The sequence below is a fragment of the Trachypithecus francoisi genome, unplaced genomic scaffold, assembly GCF_009764315.1.
Source record: "Trachypithecus francoisi isolate TF-2019V2 unplaced genomic scaffold, Tfra_2.0 Lachesis_group3, whole genome shotgun sequence".
Classification (NCBI taxonomy): Eukaryota; Metazoa; Chordata; class Mammalia; order Primates; family Cercopithecidae; genus Trachypithecus; species Trachypithecus francoisi.
The window spans coordinates 96,219,550-96,240,421 of record NW_022681468.1 but is presented as its reverse complement, the minus strand read 5'-3'; positions in this window follow the sequence as shown (position 1 = coordinate 96,240,421).

The following is a 20,872-nucleotide window of genomic DNA, read 5'->3' as shown; positions in this document are numbered from 1 at the left end:
TAAAGAGATGATACTTTTCTGATCGTGCTTAACTTCTCAGATAAGTTATTTCTGTTTTCTGGTCATTCTTAGTAAGCTATAATTTGTCCATCCATTTGTCAAAAATGAGTTTTCATTGCGTCAGGACCCATTCATTTTTTAAACCTGTTACATAGTTAGTGTGACTTTGTGAAGTTATTTCTTTTGTTCCGTTCCCGTATTGAGTAGCTTTCTTTTGCCCGAGTCAGTATTTTAGGGTTTTAGGTTTTTTTGTTTTTTTTCCCTTAATTTGAGGAAGCCTATTCTCCGACATTATTTGCCTAGTTAGAGACTACTGCTACCCTGGGAACTGTCTTCGACCTGAATTTTATTTCCTCTAGGAAGACAGGATGGAAACCCCATTTCACATTTTGGCTTCCCAGGAGCCGCAGCCGAGGCCGACCAGCGCACAGGTTTCGGGCAGGAAATGTCAGGGCGCCTTTAAGAGGAATCTGCGGTAATTTTCCACCGCCCCACCGACGCGGCGGGATGCTGGGCGCGGCAGAGTGCGGCTGCGCGGCAGGGCGCGCGCCTCCGTTGCCAGGATACCGCCTCCTCCACCCACCCCCCCACCTCCTCGGCGCCCAGGGCCCTTTTGTTTCCAAGATGGCCTCCGAATCCAGTTTTAGTGCGCCAGGAACAAAGCCAGTTGCACACGATTGAGCTTAGCAGAAAGCAAAAGTTATATGGCTGGCTTTCAGACTGTTCAATGTCAATATTTATTTACTGTTATAACCTTACGAAAATCCGTTCAGTTATGTTGTCTGGATGAGAAAAATCAAGGGAGTGCCTCCAGGTGTGTAAGCCACGGTCTCAGCATTTCTGTGGCAGGGCTTTTGCATTCGTTGTTGCTTTTGATAAGAATTCTGGCTTTTCTTGTTAAACTAGCTCGGGAAGAAGTCTAGGCGATGACGGTTAACTATAGAACCATATAATTACGTGTAGTACAGTTTGGGTAATTATGCCCTGGGCCATGTCCACTCCCCTTTTAAAAATACTTGTTGATTTTTCTTTTCTTTTTTGTTTTGTTTTTGAGACAGTCTCGCTCTGTCGCCCAGGCTGGAGTGCTGTGGCGCGATCTGGGCTTACTGCAACCTCCGCCTCCCGGATTCAATGGATTCTCCTGACTCAGCCTCCCGAGTAGCTGGGACTACAGGCGCCCGCCACCACACCTGGCTAATTTTTTTGTGTATTTAGTAGAGATGGGGTTTCACCATGTTGGCCAGGCTGGTCTCGAGCTCCTGACCTCAGGCGATCCGCCCGCCTCGGTCTCCCAAAGTGCTGGGATTATAGGCGTGAGCCACCGCGCCGGGCCCTATTTTTCTTTTTCTTGAAATGTTAGTTTACGGCTGGGCGCTTAAATGTTAGTTTACGGCTAGGCTCTGCCTGTAACAAACCTTCAAATAAAGTTGCTAAATAATACTAATTAACATCAAAAAGATACTAATTAACATCTATTCTGCTGAGCACTGCCAAAAGATAGGTCCCTCCACTTTATCCCCCATTTTACAGACAGAGAAACTAAGGCTCCGGGAGGTTAAGTAATTGCCTGAGGTGCCGCAGCTAGTAGTGCATGGTGGAATCCACATCCAAACCCAGGCAGTCTGGTAAGCGCCTGCCCTAAGGCAGCCATTGTGCTATATACTGCCTCTGTAAATATACTACTACTGGGAGTACATGATGTCTTCTAAGTGCAGCACTTGAGAGAGGAGTGTGAAAGCCTCTTTCCCTGAAGTACACCCCTTTGTTGTGAACTGACTTCTCACATTTGAATCAGGTATTAGTCATCCAGCCATTTAGATGCTTCCCTCTGAGATGAAAGCCCCAACCCTAGCCAACCTTGGTGGCAGAGATTGGGGAAGTATAATTTAAAACTTCCTGCCAACCTATAAGAAAAAAAAAAAACCTACCCACAAAAGCAGAAGAAAAAACAGTTCTATGATAGAATAAACATTAAGCTAAAATGTGATGTGCATCACAGGACATCAGCTAAAGAGATTGCAAAGGACAGAAAGAAATTTCACCCTTTTACATACCTAAGCAGATACGCTCCATTACCATACATGTTCTCAAGATTAAACAGTAACTGGTCTCCAAGTAAGAGGACTTGGCAGCACCATTTGTCATACCTAGTTTATGCAAAATGCACATGGTAATTGGTAGCTGGTAATCTGTGTTAGCTACTTAGTTTTATTTGGAGAAAAAATAAACTTACATTTTTATAACAGGAATTAGGTTTGCACTTGAAGTAAGGGCACCTACTGGAGTTAAGACTCCTGCTCTCCCACAGAACTGTTAAGTAGGGACGCTGCCTTCTGTGGTGATTACATTTCAAAGAGACAGCTCCCAGGTCATTGAGTAAGACATTTCTGGGTTGTAAAGCTGGCAAGAGGCTTATTTAGCTTTTAAAAAGATTTACATACCTCTCAAAGGGATAGAGAAAGAATTTTCCTTTACAAATTTTCTCAAATAAATGCTGAAAGGAAGGGAGGAAGGGGAGTCTTTTTCCCTTGCTGTACTAGGGACGCATTGATTTATATTTTAGATCTGCATCTGTGTCAAGATTAAGAGACCAGCCATTCCACTCAAAGAGTCAGCTTGCATTCAGAGTTTCACCTTGCTGGCCCACCCTTTCCACAGACATGATAATGAATCAGATAGTGGGAAGCCAGGAGAAAGGTATTGTCAAATGCTGAGGGTTAAATCATCTATTTTGATGGAAATTTTTACTTTGGTTTCTTTGAAATTAAGCCTAATTTCTGGTAGATGCTGAAGTGAGTTTGTATGCTGCACCAGACTACGAGAATGTGTCTAAGAAATGCAGACCAGGCAACTGGCCTTGATGTTCTTTTGAGTTGTCTTCACTCCTCAGTCTTCTCTCTTCTATTCATGTAGGCACCTTGGAGATGCCTCACAAGGACTTCTCTCCACTGACCTCCTGAGCTTAAGACACCTTTGCTTCTAGCATCCTACCTTAGCTTCTTTTCCAAAAGACTCAGGCTGCTTGTGGCTCCACATCTTAGCCTATGCTGATAACCAAGCCCGGACTACCTTCCTTCACCATTTCTGCTTGCTTGGCTTAACCAGCAAGACAGTTCTACTATCCTTTCCTTCTGGAATCCTTCCCTGACCTACCTTCCTGCTCATGCACCTGCATCTGATTTGATCTCTCCTGGGCTCCCAGACCACTGGGTAATTTCTCCTGTTAGATCACACAAATAGTTAAGTGTGGGTAGTCATGTTTAATTCTCTAGTCCATAAACTTCTTATTTTATATTCAAAGATTTTTTAATCTTTGTGTTCCCAGCACTTCACAGCAGGGTGCCTACATGAGTAGACCTGAGATCTTAAAGTGGTGACCTACAGGTTGAGTCAAGCCCACCAAACTATTTTCTTGGGCTCTTTTTGACATTTGTTTTGTAAAATTTGAAGCTGCATTTTAAAATCTGAATATACAAACAAATCAGAGACTTCAGCTTATCTTAAAGAACAAGATATGGCAGCTGAGCGTGGTGGCTCACGCCTGTAATCCTAGCACTTTGCAAGGCCAAGACGGGCAGATCACCTGAGGTCAGGAGTTCGAGACCAGCCTGGTCAACATGGTGAAACCTGTCGCTACTAAAAATACAAAAATTAGCTAGGTGTGGTGGTGCACACCTGTAATCCCAGCTACTCGGGAGCCTGAGGCAGGAGAACTGCTTGAACCAGGAGGCAGAGGTTGCAGTGAGCCAAGATTGCACCACTGTACTCCAGCCTGGGTGACAGAATGAGATTCCATCTAAAAAAAAGAAAAGAAGAAGATATGGCTACCCTATCAGCAGGTGCCTGGCGCTACTTTAGATGGTGCATGAGCCGTCCACTTTGCCATAGTCTTTGCCATTCCCTATTGCTTCCCCATTGACACTAAGTATGAAGTGTCATTTATATTGAGTCTACACGAATAGTTTTCTTGGAGTAAAGTATTTCCAAGTACCAAAAGAGAGAAAACAAGACAAAAGCATCTTTCAAGAATAATGAGAGGGAGCCCCCCCCCCTTTTTTTTTCTTTTTGAGACAGAGTTTCACTCTTGTAGCCCAGGCTGGAGTGCAATGGTGTGATCTCGGCTCACTGCAACCTCTGCCTCCTGAGTTCAAGCGATTCTCCTGTCTCAGCCTCCCGAGTAGCTGGGATATTACAGCACGCACCACCACGCCCAGCTAATTTTGTATTTTTAGCAGAGATGGGGTTTCTTCATGTTGGTCAGGCTGGTGTCAAACTCACAACTCAGGTGATCCGCCCGCCTCGGCCTCCCAAAGTGTTGGGATTACAGGCGTGAGGCACCGCACCCAACCAAGGGAGCCCATTTCTTAGTAGAAATAAAGAGTTGCCTCTGTTTATTCGACACATAAAATGTGTCTGTTTCTTTTTTTTCCCCTCAAATCTAGCTTCTTTGCTCATTAAAGTTAACTTCCTGGCCTCTATAGATATTTGAATTTTTGACTCTTAGGGTCAAAAACTGAGGCATGGTTGGGGTCATGGGGGAGGAAGAAGAAGTATAAACTAGTTCAGCAAATGGTTAAGATTCCAAACTAGCTGGGTGCAGTGGCTCATGACTATAATCCCAGTACTTTGGGAGGCAGTGGTGAGTGGATCATTTGAGCCTAGGAGTTTGAGACCAGCCAGGACAAAATAGGGAGACCCTGTCTCTATAAAAATTAAAAAAATGCCAGGCGCGGTGGCTCATGCCTGTAATCCCAGCACTTTGGGAGGCCAAGGCAGGCGGATCACGAGGTCAGGAGATCGAGACCATCCTGGCTAACATGGTGAAACCCCATCTCTACTAAAAATACAAAAATTAGCTAGGTGTGGTGGTGCACACCTGTAATCCCAGCTACTCGGGAGCCTGAGGCAGGAGAACTGCTTGAACCAGGAGGCAGAGGTTGCAGTGAGCCAAGATTGCACCACTGTACTCCAGCCTGGGTGACAGAATGAGATTCCATCTAAAAAAAAGAAAAGAAGAAGATATGGCTACCCTATCAGCAGGTGCCTGGCGCTACTTTAGATGGTGCATGAGCCGTCCACTTTGCCATAGTCTTTGCCATTCCCTATTGCTTCCCCATTGACACTAAGTATGAAGTGTCATTTATATTGAGTCTACACGAATAGTTTTCTTGGAGTAAAGTATTTCCAAGTACCAAAAGAGAGAAAACAAGACAAAAGCATCTTTCAAGAATAATGAGAGGGAGCCCCCCCCCCTTTTTTTTCTTTTTGAGACAGAGTTTCACTCTTGTAGCCCAGGCTGGAGTGCAATGGTGTGATCTCGGCTCACTGCAACCTCTGCCTCCTGAGTTCAAGCGATTCTCCTGTCTCAGCCTCCCGAGTAGCTGGGATATTACAGGCACGCACCACCACGCCCAGCTAATTTTGTATTTTTAGCAGAGATGGGGTTTCTTCATGTTGGTCAGGCTGGTGTCAAACTCACAACTCAGGTGATCCGCCCGCCTCGGCCTCCCAAAGTGTTGGGATTACAGGCGTGAGGCACCGCACCCAACCAAGGGAGCCCATTTCTTAGTAGAAATAAAGAGTTGCCTCTGTTTATTCGACACATAAAATGTGTCTGTTTCTTTTTTTTCCCCTCAAATCTAGCTTCTTTGCTCATTAAAGTTAACTTCCTGGCCTCTATAGATATTTGAATTTTTGACTCTTAGGGTCAAAAACTGAGGCATGGTTGGGGTCATGGGGGAGGAAGAAGGAAGTATAAACTAGTTCAGCAAATGGTTAAGATTCCAAACTAGCTGGGTGCAGTGGCTCATGACTATAATCCCAGTACTTTGGGAGGCAGTGGTGAGTGGATCATTTGAGCCTAGGAGTTTGAGACCAGCCAGGACAAAATAGGGAGACCCTGTCTCTATAAAAATTAAAAAAATGCCAGGCGCGGTGGCTCATGCCTGTAATCCCAGCACTTTGGGAGGCCAAGGCAGGCGGATCACGAGGTCAGGAGATCGAGACCATCCTGGCTAACATGGTGAAACCCCATCTCTACTAAAAATACAAAAAATTAGCCAGGCGTGGTGGCGGGCACCTGTAGTCCCAGCAACTCGGGAGGCTGAGGCAGGAGAATGGTGTGAACCCAGGGGCGGAGCTTGCAGTGAACCGAGATTGCTCCACTGCACTCCAGCCTGGGGGATGGAGCGAGACTCCGTCTCAAAAAAAAAAAAAAAAAAAAAAAAAATTAAAAATTAGCCAGGCGTGGTGGTGTGTACCTGTAGTCTCAGCTACTAAGGAGGCTGAGGCAGGAGAACAACTTGAGCCCAAGAGGTTGAGGCTGCAGTGGACTGTGATTGTGACACTGCACTCCAGCCTGGGTGACAGAGCAAGACCCTATCTCAACAACAACAAAAACAACAACAACAAGAAAACAAACAAAAAACAAATACCAAACTTAAACAGAATTCCCTAATTACCCACTTAAACAGACTTCCCAAATTACCACTTTTAGCCAATCCTTTAATTTCACCTTGGACATCGTTTCTAACATTTATTGCATTTTAGTTAAGTGTGGGAAGTGTAGGGGCAGAAAAATGTGATACCTTTCTTCACCCATAGTAAAGGTCACAGCAACACTCCTATGACAAAAGACAGGTTAACAAGAGAAAAGCATAACAAATTTATCTAATCAAAGTTTTATATGACAGGGAAGACTTCAGAAATGAAGACCCGAAGGCCCACGGAAAGCTATCCTTTATTTTTTATTTGTTTATTTTTTTGAGACGGAGTCTTGCTCTGTCGCCAGGCAAGACTGCAGTAGCACAATCTTGGCTCACTGCAACCTCCGCCTCCCAGGTTCAAGCAATTCCCCTACCTCAGCCTCTTGAGTAGCTGGGACTACAGGTGCATGCCACCACGTCTGGCTAATTTTTTTTTTTTTTTGTATTTTAGTAGAGACAGGGTTTCACCATGTTAGTCAGGATGGTCTCGATCTCCCGCTTCGGCCTTCCAAAGTGTTGGGATTACAAGCGTGAGCCACCGTGCCCGGCCGCAAAGCTATCCATTTTTATGCTTAGGGTTCATGAAGAATGGACAGCCATGTAGAAATACCAAAGCAGGTATGAGCTAGTGCTGATAGTCTGAGGAGGGGAAACCAACCAGGACCTGTCTGGTCAGATTCTTCTTGGCCTCTGTGCAGCACTCTTTCCTCCTGAGTATACAGCAGGACCCCCTGCGGAACAAGGGTCTTATGATCTACTACTATCAGACAAGATAGGTCAGAGAATTTGTTTATGGCCAGTTCCTAAATAGAAAGGCAGGAGAATCCTAGAGTAGTATTTCTAGCTTCTGTGACCTGCCTTGGGGAAAAGGAATTCTAGTTACTATGGCCTGTTTTAGGGGAGAAGTGGGAGAGGAAGACAGGAGGGCAAGAGAAGGTCTGAGAGAAACTTTGCTTCTGAGGCCCTTCCATTGTCCTTCAGTTCAAAGTACTTGGCATGCCAAAGCACCAAACTTTCAGGTATCATTTTCTTTTTTTTGGAGACGGAGTCTCGCTCTGTTGCCCAGGCTGGAGTGCAGTGGCCGGATCTCAGCTCACTGCAAGCTCCGCCTCCCGGGTTTACGCCATTCTCCTGCCTCAGTCTCCCGAGTAGCTGGGACTACAGGCGCCCGCCACCTCGCCCAGCTAGTTTTTTGTATTTTTTAGTAGAGATGGGGTTTCACCGGGTTAGCCAGGATGGTCTCGATCTCCTGACCTCGTGATCCGCCTGTCTCGGCCTCCCAAAGTGCTGGGATTGCAGGCTTGAGCCACTGTGCCCAGCCTCAGGTATCATTTTCTAAACCCAGCAACACAATACTCAGTTTCCTATAGCTATTGCCTTGGCAAAAGCCTGTGAGTTAAGTATACATATGCATTTTGTCCTTAATGACTCCAGAAATACAGAATGCATACAAAAAAGTTCAGTTCATATGGGTAATTGGTTTTTCAGAGCATTATCCACAGCACCTTATATATGGTAGACCTTATCTGCTGGGTTAAACTAAGAACTGTTTTGCAAAACATAGAAACAAGAAAAAAATGTTAGTTTTGTTGCTATCAATGCTTATATAACAAAATGAGTGTCCAAATAAATACTGTCTTTCTAAACACCAGTGATGTAAGTACTGATGCAAGTGCAAAGTAGTAAGACGTTAAGGTTCTGTTTCACATGAAATTTATTTATTTATTTATTATTTTGAGATGGAGTCTCACTCTGCCCAGGCTAGCGGGCAGTGGCAGGGTCTCGGCTCACTGCAACCTCCGCCTCCCAGATTCAAGCAATTCTCCTGCTTCAGCCTTCCAAGTAGTTGTAGTTGGGATTACAGGCACATGCCACAACACCCAGCTAATTTTTTTTTTTTTTTTTTTTTTGAGACGGATCATGCTACCTCCACCTCCTGGGTTCAAGCAATTCTTCTGCCTCAGCCTCCTGAGTAGCTGGGATTACAGGCACCTGCCACCATGCCCAGCTAATTTTGTATTTGTAGTGGAGACAGGGTTTTGCCGTGTCGGCCAGGCTGGTCTCGAACTTCTGATCTCAGGCGACCCATCCACCTTGGCCTCCCAAAGTGCTGGGATTATAGGCATGAGCCACCATGCCCAGCCTAATTTTTTGTACTTTTAGTAGAGACAGGGTTTCACCGTGTTGGCCAGGCTGGTCTCAAACTCCTGACCTCGGATAATCCACTTGCCTTAGCCTCCCAAAGTGCTGGGATTACAGCCATGAGTTGCTGTGCCCGACCTTCACCTGAAATTTATCAAGGTAACAAAACCATATTTCAGAAACTACAAACATTGGTTTTAATTTCAGATATTTGTTTAACAACGCTTTTGTTTTCACGGAAAGATTTTATTTATTTATTTATTTTTTGGAAGGGGGAACAGAGTCTCACTCTGTCACACAAGCCAGGTTCAAGCTCTTTTCCTGCCTCAGTCTCCCAAGTAGCTGGGATTATAGGTGCCTCCCACCACACCCAGTTAATTTTTGTATTTTTCGCAGAGATGGGGTTTCATCATGTTGCCCAGGCTGGTCTCAAACTCCTGACCTCAAGTGATCTGCCCCCTTGGCCTCCCAAAGTGCTGGGATTGCAGGTGTGAGCCACCATGCCCGGCCGAGAAAGGATTTTTAAATTATTGTTTTCTCCTAAATTCTTGTAGATTAGATTTACATTGTTTGAACAAGAATCCTATCTGGTTGCACAGAATAGAGACTCCTTCTGAACACCTTGAGCGACCTTGAGCGTTTGCTATTTCTTTTTTTTTTTTTAAGACAGAGTCTGTATCTGTCACCAGGCTGGAGTGTGGTGTGATTTTAGCTCACTGCAACCTCTGCCTCCCAGGTTCAAGCAATTCTCCTGCCTCAGCCTCCCAAGTAGCTGGGGCTACTACTCGGGAGGTAGTAGTGTGCCACCATGCCCAGCCAATTTTTGTATTTTTAGTAGAGACTGGATTTCACCATGTTGGCCAGGGTGGTCTCATCTCTTGACCTCGTGGTCCGCCCGTCTTGGCCTCCCAAAGTGCTGGGATTACAGGCCTGAGCCACCACACCCGGCCGTGTTTGCCATCTTTTAATGTCATTATTGACTGTGGACTGATGTGTAGCTAAGGCAAAGTATTCCACTTTGCTCCAAACATGCTGTGACATCATGAAATAAAACTCAAGTCATCTGTCCCCTTCTCCTTGCCTGGGGTTTTAAAGTCATTGGGACAGGTGCAGTGGCTCACTGTAATCCCAGCACTTTGGGAGGCCAATGAAGGAGGATTGCTTGAGGCCAGGAGTTCAAGACCAGCTTGGGCAACATAGTGAGATCCTGTCTCTAAAAAATGAAATAAAATAATAAAATATTAAAGTAATTAAACTTTGTTTTACTTGTCTATGTTAGTCCTTTCCAAATCTGGAGAACTATTAGGGCAGTGGTTGGAGATAGGGTTAAGTTGGGAAAGCCTCAGTTGATTTGGCATACCCTACCCTTTGTTTTCCTTTAGGTCCACTTAAAAACAACTGAAGAAGGCCAGGCATGGTGGCTCACACCTGTAATCCCAGAACTTTGGGAGGCCGAGGCAGGCAGATCACCTGAGGTGAGGAGTTCGAGACCAGCCTGGCCAACATGGTGAAACCCTGTCTCTACTAAAAATACAAAAATTAGCCAGGAGTGGTGGTGCACGTCTGTAATCCCAGCTATGCAAGAGGTTGAGGTGGGAGAATCACTTGAATCTAGGAGGTGAAGGTTGCAGTGAGCTGAGATGGTAACACTGCACTCCAGCCTGGGTGACAGAGTGGGATTCCGTCTTGAAAAACAAACAAACAAACTGAAGGGTATACAACAAGGATTCTCTCAAGGGGAAGCTTGCATCAGATAATTTTTTGTTTATTAAACTGGTGGCAAAAGAGTTCTATGCATTCGAAAGGAACAATCAGCTATGTAAATTGCCTTTACTTTGGACTTGAGAAAAGCAGAAGGAACACACAGCCCACTAGGAAGGACTTAAAGTTACAGTCTTGAGAGCCTTGTCTTGATGAAAAGACGCCCAGCTAATTTTTGTATTTTTAGTAAGGCCAAGGGCAAGCTGGCTGTATTGATGAGAAATGGAAATAAGGCACCTTTCTTTCTTTCTTTTTTGAGACGGAGTCTCTGTCACCCAGGCTGGAGTGCAGTGGCAGTGGCGCGATCTTGGCTCACTGCAACCTCTGCCTCCTGGATTCAAGTGATTCTCCTGCCTTAGCCTCCCTAGTAGCTGGGACTACAGGTGCCCGCCACCACACCCAGCTAATTCAGGGACCTTTCTCAGAGGCTAGAAGCTGCCTAGAAATTTTTTCAGTCTGTTGGAAGAACAAACTATATTACACGTAGTAGGATTGTGTTCATTCTTCATGTCTCAAGTCGCAGTCCTCCAGATATTCAACCAAGGTGCTTGATTCTGTTGTTGGCACAAGGACCATGAAATCTTCAGTAGCTAAGGAGGCTCTTTGACAAATAGATTTATTGCATAGGATGTAAAAGGGGCTCATTCAGAGAACTACACATTTACTTGCGGTTAGAGGTGAGAAATTGAAGCTTTGATAATTGTCATTTTGTAAGCATGTTGCAATAATTGTGTTCTCTCTACAAAAATGGAGAAATACTTAATATTTGCAGGTTTTTATTAGCTTTGAAAAAGGGAATACAAATATTTAGATACCTGACTTTATTTTAAAGATACTGGCAAGCAAGGAAAGATACTCAGTTTGCTAAATTATAGCATAGATTTTAAAGACAGGGACTTTTTTTTGGTATTTTTATTCTTTCTGATTCAGAACCTGCGTGAGTTTCCATTCATGGGATGGAGAGTCCTGCCAAAGCCAACTCAGTCTCCTGTTATGCAGAAATTTAAAGGTTACTTAAGCTGACTGATACCAATTAAAATAAAAGCATCTACCACCATTTTATTAAACACCCTATTTAATCTCCACATCCCAAGTTCATTCTCTCTCTCTTTTTTAAGGCTATACGTGGGCCTCAACATTCTCTCTTCTTCAGTATCAGCTGTCCTCATCCCTATTCAAAGTCAGGATGACTTGCAATCTATTCAGGACTGCTACTTAATTGGATAAAGAAAGTACTCTGTTGCATGCTAACCTCCCAGATTTGAATTAGAACTGAGGTCCTACATTTACACAATATCTTTTTCCCTTTCCTTTCTGTGTTTATTTCTTCTTTTCTACATCTTTCTTTTTGATTTTTTATTTATTTTATTTTTTTTGAGATGGAGCCTTGCTCTGTCGCCAGGCTGGAGTGCAGTGGTGCGATCTCAGCTCACTGCAACCTCCGACTGCCTGGTTCAAGCGATTCTCCTGGCTCAGCCTCCAAGTAGCTGGGACTACAGGCACGTGCCACCACGCCCAGCTAATTTTTGTATTTTTAGTAGAGACGGGGTTTCATCATGTTGGCCAGGATGGTCTCCATCTCTTGACCTCGTGACCCGCCCCCCTCAGGCTCCCAAAGTGCTGGGATTACAGGCATGAGCCACCGTACCCGGCCTCTTTTTGAATTTTTTAAAAAACACCTAAAGTTTAGGCAAGTAGAAGAGGCCAAAGAAACAAGAGTTCAAAGAAACAAGAATGTTATACATGCACACTTGCAGAAAGATAGTAAAGTATCTGTATAGTTCTGGCTGTGAAGCTTTTGGACTGAGATACGCTTAAGCAAGGCAAAAGATCCTATAGTCCAGGATTATCAACCAGTCCAGTTTCACAAGGAAACTAAAAATAACTGAAAACAAGAAGGGTACCATATAGGAAAATTTAAGGTGGGGCATAATTATTAATACACTGCTTTGGAAATATTGGTATGGAAGATTCATATATGGACTTCAATGCATACGTGTCATATTTAGCTATGGGAAAATTATCAAAATCTTCATTTATACAAATCATGGGTAATATAAATAAAATCAGGTATTGTGTACAGTCAGACCCCAGATTTACACAAACTAGAGGTTTAAATTAGGTTTCCTTCATTTTATAAAACCATGACGCAAGCTATAAATAAAGGAGTTCTGGCTTTAGGCCTCTTTCTGTTTATAGACAGTAAATTTAAATCCTTTGTCCCTGCGGACCAACTCAAAGCAGTAACCTTGGCTACCGTTGCTGCAGGAGAAACATACCCTGCAGATTTCCAGTTCTATATTCAGTTTTAGAAAATTGGTCATGTTGAAAGGGAAAAAACAATTTTACTTTGCCTCAGTTATTGACACCAAGAAGCACTCCTCAGCCTGTTCAGAGGGGAAACAATGAGTCATTCATGCTGTCAGCCCAGGTGGTGCATGAATTCCACACAGAGGCCGCTGAATTAACCCATGGAGGCCTCTCTCTGAGCTGAGCCCGCAATGCGCCTGCTTGGGGCTCCCTGCAGCCTCTGGGGGAGGCAGGGCGGCCCAGAGCAGGCCTGTGCTGGAAAGGAACGCCAAGCCCTGTAACCAAGCCTTTACCTCTGCAGTGCTAGTCCCAAGGGGCCTCCGAGCTGTTTGTCACCGTGTGATTGGCTCAGGAGAGGGGTGGAGAAATGAAAACATTCTGCCCAGGATATATTTAGTTGAAGTGCAGCTGGGGAAGTGCTTAAACAAGGGAGCTTTTGTCCTTATGTTGAAGTGTTTTTCTTAACTCCTTAAGAGTGAAAAACTTAAGCCACGTTCTGATCCCACTCCCCCCCACCACCCCCAGTATATTTCCTCTTCTTTAGGAAATGCTGTTATTCTGAAACTTTAGAATTTTCTAGGGTTTGTTGTATAAGAGGAAACTGAGCAATTTTGATGCAGAATTGACACAACATTTAAAGCACAGACCTTTAGTGGGAGACACAGTTAAGACATTCAAATAATTCCTTAACACTTTAGAAGTTTGCATTCTTGCTATTAATTTTCTGTAAGTTCAAACTGGAAATTGGGTATTTTCAAACGTCTTTACTTGAACTAATTTATGGAGTTAAAAACATAATTAAGTTTTATAAGCTGACAGAGCCCTGTTTCACTTGAGCTGATTCACATTTTCCAGTAATGAAAGATTTACTTCTGCGCTGATGAGCACAGCTTCTTTGTAACAGATTACTGATGAGCCATGTAATGGCTCCTGTTCACATCCTCCTCAAAAAATGACTGAGAACTGCCACCTTGCTGCAAGGCTTTACAGCCAATATGTAAATACTGTATATTAGGGGCACATTATCTATTATTAAGAAGTAATGTGACTGGGTTCAGTGGCTCACGCCTGTAATCCTAGCACTTTGGGAGGCCGAAGCAGGCAGATCACCTGAGGTCAGTTCAAGACCAGCCTGGCCAACGTGGTGAAACCCCTCTCTATGAAAAATACGAAAATCAGCCTGGCGTGGTGGCGCATAGCTGTAGTCCCAGCTACTCAGGAGGCTGAGGCATGAGAATCTCTTGAACCCGGAGGGGAGGTTTCAGTGAGATGAGGTTGCACCACTGAACTCCAGCCTGGATGACAAAAAAAGAAAAGAAAAAAAAAAAGTAACACAGGAAATATTTTCCATGAAAATTCTATTTGCAGTTATGAAGCAAGGGCAAAAACTTCTGAACAAGGAGCCTATGGTTTTGTTGATACTAGGAAAGCAGGCTGTAATAGTGTTCTCCAGAGAACCGGAAGCAATAGGATGTGCGTGTTTGTAGACAAATATTTCTCTCTCTCTCTCTCTTTTTTTTTTTTTTTTTTTTGAGACAGGTCCTTGCCCTGTCACTCAGGCTGGAGTGCACTGGTGTGATCATGGCTTACTGCAGCCTCAACCTCCCCTAGCTCAAGCTATCTTCCTGCCTCAGTCTCATGAGAAGCTGAGACTACAGGTGCATGCCACCATGCCCAGATAATTTTTTATTTTTTGTAGAGATGGCGTTTTGCCATGTTGCCCAGCCTGGTCTCGAACTCCTGGGTTCAAGCCATCTGCCAGATTCAGCCTCCCAAAGTGCTGGGATTACAGGCATGAGCCTGGCTGAGAGAGATTTTGTTTAAGGAATTGACCTAGGCTTATGGAGGCTAAGTTCAAAATCTGCAGTGTGGGCTGGTAGGCTGGAGACCTAGAAAAGAGCCAGTGTTGTGGTTCAATCTAAAAGATGTCAGCTGACAGAATTCTCAGAATTTCTTTTTGACTGGAGCCAGGAGAGTAAGAGGGAGTCTCTTGTTCTATTCAAGCTTTCAACTGATGTGATGAGGCCCACCCACAGTATGGAGGGCCATCTGCTGTACTTAATGTTCACCAGTTCCAATGTTAATCTCATCCAAAAACACCCTCACGGACACATCCAGGAGAATCTTTGACCAAATGTTTGGGCACTGTGGCCTAACCAAGTTGACACATAAAATTAACCAACCACAGGTTAACAAACTCAGTTTGAAAAATTCATGTGTTAACTTCACTTGTTAAAGTAACAGCATTGCTTACCATGTTGTAGATGTTGTGAAAGTATAAAAATGGGTACCCTTACAACATCTGTATCCCCCTGAAGGTAAGGATCTCTCTCTCTCTCTTTCTTTCTCTCTCTCTCCCTCTCCTTCTATCCTGTTCTCCCTCCTCCCTCTTCTCTCCTGGGAGGCTCCAGAGAGAGCCTCATGCCCTTTGATCCTAGACATCATGCTGTGAGGAAGTTCATGGAGAAGCCACGTGTAGATCTTCCAGATGATAGCCCCCAGCCCACACCAACATCAACTACTAGACATCTGAATGAACAAGCCTCAGATGATTTTTTTTCCGCCTTCAGAGTCTTCCAGCTGTGATCCAGACATGGTGCAGCAAAGTCAAGCTACCCTCTGCTGTGCCCTGTCTTGATTTATTTATTTAAAAAAACAATAATTTTAGCCGGCCGCAGTGGCTCACGCCTGTAATCCCAGCACTTTGGGAGGCTGAGACAGGTGGATCACAAGGTCAGGAGATTGAGACCATCCTGGCTAACATGGTGAAACCCCGTCTCTACTAAAAATACAAAAAAAAAAAAAAAATTTAGCCAGGTATGGTGGCGGGCACCTGTAGTCCCAGCTACTTGGGAGGCTGAGGCGGGAGAATGGCGTGAACCTGGGAGGTGGAGCTTGCAGTGAGCAGAGATCGCGCCACTGCACTCTAGCCTGGGCAACAGAACAAGACTCCATCTCAAAAAAAAAAATTATTATTTTAATTTTAATTTTTTTATCTATAAGCTTTGTTGGTCTCAACTGTCTCAATTCTGACCTGTAGAAACCATGAGATATTAAAAAAGAGGAAGAAGACAACTATTGCTATCTTAAGCCACTAAATTTGGAAGCGATTTGCTATACAGGAAAAGATAACTACTATAGTAAGATTATGGTTAACTTCATAAGAAAGTACCAAATTGATTTCTTTCCTTTTTTTTTGAGATGGAGTTCTGCTCTTGTTGCCCAGACTGGAGTGCAGTGGTGGTATTGTGGCTCGCTGCAACCTCCACCTCCCAGGTTCAAGCGATTCTCCTGCCTCAGCCTCCCGAGTAGCTGGGATTACAGGCACTCGCTACCATGCCTGGATAACTTTTTCTATTTTTAGTAGAGACAGGGTTTCACCATGTTGGCCAGGCTGGTCTCAAACTCCTGACCTCAGGTGATCCACCCACCTCAGCCTCCCAAAGTGCTGGGATTACAGGCATGAGCCTCCGCACCTGGCCACGCATCTACTTTTGATCAGAAATATTATTACTCAATTCAGAAGCCAATTTTATTCACCATGATATTTCACTGTCACATTTCATAAGACCAGCTCACCCCTACCTGTGATACTAGAGTTTATGCTTGTACTTCCAATATGTTTTAAAATAATTGTTACCAACTGAGTCTGTATAGTTATAATTATATATAAAGTATATAAATGTAATTCTCCTCATCATAATTTATCAAGTTAATTTGCAAGCCCTGAAAGAGAAGAATAAAACTGTCTATCCACAGATGTGGGATTCTTGATTCTAGCTATACTATCACTTATTGATTGCTAATTAGCATTAATATTATTTCCATTAATTGAGAAATGCTATTTGTTAGGCATTTCACATACATAAGCTTACCACAACAACACTACGAGGTACATATTTTTATCCTCATCTTTTCCCAGGGAAGAGGAGGATTGGCTTGGAGAGTTTATGAAACTTGGCTATGACCACACAACTAAATTTGAACCAAGTATTCTTTTATTTGACCCAAAATAGGCTTTTCCTCATTTTTTTCTAATTTTATACCACAATGTGGAATGTATTTTTGCCTGAAGTAAACACTGGAAAATATTCTAGACTGGGATTTGGGAGACTGGGTTTTGTTCCTGGCTGTCTTACTACTCAACAGTCTTTTTTAAAGCATGTCTTTCTCTGGACTATATTCCCTATCATTTAAAATAAAAATCACTTAAGGTCAGGAGTTCAAGATGAGCCTGGCCAACATGGTGAAACCCCATCTCTACTAAAAATACAAAAATTAGCTGGGCGTGGTGGTGTTCTCCTGTAGTCCCAAATACTTAGGAGGCTGAGGTGGGAGAATCGTTTGAACCCAGGAGGTGGAGTTTGCAGTGAGCGGAGATCGCGCCACTTGACTCCAGCCTGGGTGACAGAGTAAGACTTTGTTTCAAAAAATATATATAAACAGGCCAGGCACGGTGACTCATACCTGTAATCCCAGCACTTAGGGAGGCCAGAACAGGTGGATCACCTGAGGTCAGAAGTTCGAGACCAGCCTGACCAACATAATGAAACCCCATCTCTACTAAAAATACAAAAAACTAGCTGAGCATGGTGGCAGGCTCCTGTAATCCCAGCTACTCAGGAGACTGAGGCAGGAGAATCACTTGAACCCGGGAGGTGGAGGTTGCAGTGAGCCAAGATTGTGCCATTGCACTCCAGCCTGGGCAACAGAGCGAGACTCTGTCTCAAAAATAAATAAATAAATAAATAAATAAATAAATAAATAAATAAAAATAAATATGTTATATATATGTTACTTGTATATAAATGTTATATATATTTTATTTATATATGTTATTTATGTATAAATGTTATATATATTTTACTTGTATATAAATAAAAACAGAATAAAAGTTTTGTTTAAGGCCGGGCGCGGTGGCTCAAGCCTGTAATCCCAGCACTTTGGGAGGCCGAGACGGGCGGATCACAAGGTCAGGAGATCGAGACCACCCTGGCTAACACGGTGAAACCCCGTCTCTACTAAAGAATACAAAAAACTAGCCGGGCGATGAGGCGGGCGCCTGTAGTCCCAGCTACTTGGGAGGGGGAGGCAGGAGAATGGCGTAAATCCGGGAGGCGAGCTTGCAGTGAGCTGAGATCCGGCCACCGCACTCCAGCCTGGGCAACAGAGCCAGACTCCGTCTCAAAAAAAAAAAAAAAAAAAAGTTTTGTTTAAGGAGTTATTCAGTTAAAAAGTGGTGCCAGGGACTGTTCTAAGCATTTCACATATATTAATTTGTGACTCATAAAAATCTATTATATAGGTACTATTAAAATGCCCATTTTACAAATGAATGAACCAAGGTGCAGAGATTAACTTTCCCAAAATCACTAAACTAGTAAAGGGGGTTTAGCTGTGATTTAAGCCCAGGCTGTCTGGCTCCAGAATCCACCATGTTATTAAGCTACATTTATTGAAAGCCACTGTTAAAAACAACCTTATGGTATCATTAGTAACATTATTCTTTTCAATTCCACTATCTTTCCTACTTTTTGGGTGAAGAAACTGAGGCTTAGAAAATATATCTCAGCCAGGCAGGATGGCAAATACCTGTAATCCCAGGACTTTGGGAGGGCAAGGTGGGAGGATTATTTGAGCCCAGGAATTCGAAATCAGCCTGGGCAACACAGGGAGACACTGTCTCTTTAAAATAAATTTTTAGGCTGGGTGCAGTGGCTCACGCCTGTAATCCCAACACTTTTGGAGGCCAAGGTGTGTGGATCGCCTGATGTCAGGAGTTTGAGACCAGCCTAGCCAACATGGTGAAACCCCATCTCTACTAAAAACACAAACAACTAGCCGGGCATGGTGGCACACTCCTGTAATCCCAGGTACTTGGGAGGTTGAGGCAGGAAAATCTCTTGAACCAGGGAGGCAGAGGTTGCAGCGAGCCGAGATGGAGCCACCCTTCCCATTAATATAAATGTCACTCCTTTCTCCTTTTTTTAGACAAATCAGTGCATTTTCTATTCAGCATTTTATACATCCACCTTTTTTTTTTTTTTTTTTTTCTTTTTGAAACGGAGTTTTGCTCTTGTTGTCCAGGCTGGAGTGCAGTGGTGCATTCTCAACTTACTGTAGCCTCCACCTCCTGGGTTCATGCAATTCTCCTGCCTCAGCTTCCCAAGTAGCTGGCACCACCACACCTTGCATGGCTAATTTTTTTTTTTTTTTTTTTGAGGCGGAGTCTCACTCTGTCGCCCAGGCTGGAGTGCAGTGGCGCGATCTCGGCTCACTGCAAGCTCCGCCTCCCGGGTTTAGGCCGTTCTTCTGCCTCAGCCTCTTGAGTAGCTGGGACTACAGGCGCCCGCCACCGCGCCCGGCTAATTTTTTGTATTTTTAGTAGAGACGGGGTTTCACCATGGTCTCGATCTCCTGACCTTGTGATCCGCCCACCTCGGCCTCCCAAAGTGCTGGGATTACAGGCGTGAGCCATCGCGCCCGGCCGCATGGCTAATTTTTATATTTTTTAGTAGAGATGGGGTTTCACCATGTTGGCCAGGCTGGTCTCGAACTCCTGACCTCAAGTGATCTCGCTGCCTCGGCCTCCCAAAGTGCTGGAATTACAAGCATGAGCCGCCGCATCTGGCCAAGGAAAATATTTTTTAATCACAGAAGTAGGAACATACTACACACACTGTTCTGATCTTCCTTTTTATTTCTAATTAACAATATGGCTTGGAAATTATCCCTCATAATACCAGAAGCACTTTTTAAAGGGGTGGCACATTTTTCTATTTTAGAGATGCACCATCACTTATCTAACCATCCCCTAGGATCCCTGAGGTTGTTTCTGATCTGAAGCTCTTGACAGGCCATACATAGTGAATCTGCTTGTCTTTGCTGCAGCACCCTGTAGGCCCCTCTGAGATCTCTCATGTCATGTATGTGGGAGCAGGGAGGGGAGTTTATGGCACGTCCTTCCCCAGCCAGCAAGGCATGTATTACCGTAGAGTTTCCACTATAGGACTGGAGTCAGAAAATTCATACAGCTAAGAAGAGGTAGAGCTCAGAAAAAGCATCCAGAAGGCAGCTCAACTGATCAACATCAGTGATAAGAGCAATGAAAACACCCCAAGCTTGGCCGGGCGGAGTGGCTCACGCCTGTAATCCCAGCACTTTGGGAGGCTGAGGCGGGCGGATCATGAGGTCAGGAGATTGAGACATCCTGGCTAACATGGTGAAACCCCATTTCTACTAAAAATACGAAAAAATTACCCGGGCGTGGTGGCAAGCGCCTGTAGTCCCAGCTACTGGGGAGGCTGAGGCAGGAGAATGGCCTGAACCCGGGAGGCGGAGCTTGCAGTGAGCGGGGATCACGCCACTGCACTCAAGCCTGGGTGACAGAGCGAGACTCCGTCTCAAAAAATAAAATAATAAAAAAAGAAAACACCACAAGCTTTTCCACCATCCCTGGCCAAATATGCCACGGTCATCTTTTTCAGAGGGACCTTCAGTCTCAGGTACCAGGCCAGTTCTGTTACTCACACAGCTGGAGGCACTGCTTTACGGTCTAGAGCAACGTAGACCAACAGATGGAGAATGACCGGGATGGAGTTGCCTGAATGTTACCCACCTATGGCTGTTTCTCTTGTGAAACAACCTGGGCAACTTAATTCGTCTCGATTCTCATGTTCTCTTCACTGAGATCAAAGTTTCTGATGAGGCTCAGGGCTCCTCCCAGAAAAGCCAGCTGAGTGCCTGCTTCTGACTGGCTTTGTCTAAAGATGGCTTGCTTGAGTGCCAGCCCTGGGTAAACCCCTCAGTGTTTTCCTGCCAAAAGTGAACACTGAGAAGCCCCGGCCCCAAATGCTCTGATAGGATGGAGGAGAAACATTTCTTACTTTGAGGTCACTGTCCCAGCCTTCCAACAACAAAACTAAATTGAAAGTGACAGATACAGAACCAGTGATTCCCACCTCCACACATTTAATTGTGAAAATGTCCCAACATACAGAAAAGTTGAAAAAATTATGCAGTCAATACCCATCCATCCACCACTTCAATTCTACAATTAACATTTTGCTGGACTTGCTTTCTTTATAACATTACCTTCCATCTACCTAAGCCACTGATTTTTTTTTTAGATGGATTCTCACTCTGTTGCCCAGGCTGGAGTGCAGTTGGGCAAT